Source organism: Phallusia mammillata, chromosome 3 (assembly GCF_965637545.1).
Source record: "Phallusia mammillata chromosome 3, kaPhaMamm4.hap1.1, whole genome shotgun sequence".
In the NCBI taxonomy this organism is placed as follows: domain Eukaryota; kingdom Metazoa; phylum Chordata; class Ascidiacea; order Phlebobranchia; family Ascidiidae; genus Phallusia; species Phallusia mammillata.
The window spans coordinates 18,348,504-18,350,215 of NC_137254.1; the positions used below are offsets into that span (position 1 = coordinate 18,348,504).

At 32.7% G+C, this 1,712-nt stretch overlaps 1 long non-coding RNA gene across 1 annotated transcript; it reads left to right on the forward strand.

Moving 5' to 3' along the window:
• Window positions 1–206: 206 nt before the first annotated feature.
• LOC145220213 (uncharacterized) lies at window positions 207–823 on the forward strand. The gene is made up of 2 exons (XR_013858033.1): window positions 207–375; window positions 549–823. It is a non-coding gene; the product is annotated as an uncharacterized LOC145220213 (long non-coding RNA).
• Window positions 824–1,712: the final 889 nt, after the last annotated feature.

Sequence of the window (1,712 nt, forward strand, 5' to 3'; positions counted from 1 at the left end):
TTATGCTTACACGGTCAATGTCTTGCTATTAGCTGCGCTGATGTTGGTTTGTTGGTCGAAATCGTATGTTCTGTCCGCAGTTAAATTATTTTTTTTCTTCATGCCAGTTTAGCGTTTTTCCTAACGTTTGCTTTTGTAAATAATGACTGCTGCAAGCAGTTTTAAATGAATAATTATTGTTTGAAAGCTTTTTTAAAAGCAACTATTCAACGCAGTTCAAACGCAAAATCAAACACTTGCTCCTTTTATTAGAATTTGCTTTGCTTTGATTGGGATATTTTAAATGGACTTGGTCACCTTAACAAACGCTACTATAAACGGAAGACGTTACAAAATGAAGAGGATAAGAAAAACTTTAAGCAGCTTTACAACATTGTACGTATATAGTTATGAATTGAAATATTTTTTTTTATTCTGTCTTACGCTTTGTTTTGTTTTGATACTCGTTTAAAATCGTTAAAATCTAGACAATATGTGCATTGACATATTTGTTTAATTTCAATGTCTATACAATCGTGGTGTTTGGAGAACAACTATTTTTTTTACAGGACATTGCACTGTACGATTACTTCAATAGAACTTTCTGGAAACGAGTTGAAGACTACGGACGGGAGAGAATGGCTAAAGATCTGGAAATACTTCGTAAAAGACAAAATAAACCTATAATTTACCCATCTCACCGTTCAATGCCAAAAGTGGATTCCCAACTAAAAGCGGAAATTCAAAGTTATATGTTTGAGAACAACGGAAAATGTCTCTACCCAGGTTGGAAAGAGCCGCTGTACATTCCGTAGATCAGCATTTTTTTCTAAAAATATTCAGGTTTGTGCTCCCGATATTGTGTGAAATCGAATTAGGTCAATTTACCGCTGGTCATACAGAATTGTTTGATCTGTTTGCTGATTTACTGAAATTTGTACAACATTATGATTCTAACCCTATTGGAGGGTTACACAACATCTGAACTACAGACCAATTTAAACCTTTTATCTCTTCAAGTATGACACATGTAAAGCGTTCAGTCACTATTTGACTTAAAAAAAAATCGGTAAAAATAAATTTCGGGGTTGCAAAGGTCATCGAAACATTTCATTAGTTTATGGAGGAAGCAATAAGGCCGAATGTATTTAAGTTCCATTATTTCCTTGATTATGTTCGAAAGAAAGCTCCCAAGCGTAATTTTTTACTCGTTGTGTTACTGATTTCTCGTTTATCAATACAACTTAGTCTGTTTGGCAGACATGTTAATTGCGTTCACAAGAAATTTTGTTTGAAATAACTACTGTGATTTTGAGATGTTTATAACATGACTACAATGTTTCTTTGCAACAGAGTATGTGTTTGATGTTAATAAGAAATAAAACTGTCCTATATAAGGTCATGTTCTTCCACCAACAGGCACTAATAACCGTACATTTTGTATCTTACTTTTAACCTTATTTATTAACCTATTAATATATCTCAAATGGAAAAGTTAGTTTCGTAAAATGATAACACCAGTTAATTACAACTTTTACAGAAACGTTAATTTTTTACAGGAAATAAATATGCTTACTTATTCTTTAAACTGTGGGTGCACGCAAAACTACATTAATGATGAATCGATGATTCCACCAACAGACACTTATAACCGGATTTTTTCACATCTCACTTTGAACCGGATTTTTTTTACATTTACATATCTCAACTGAACACCAGTTGATATTACAACT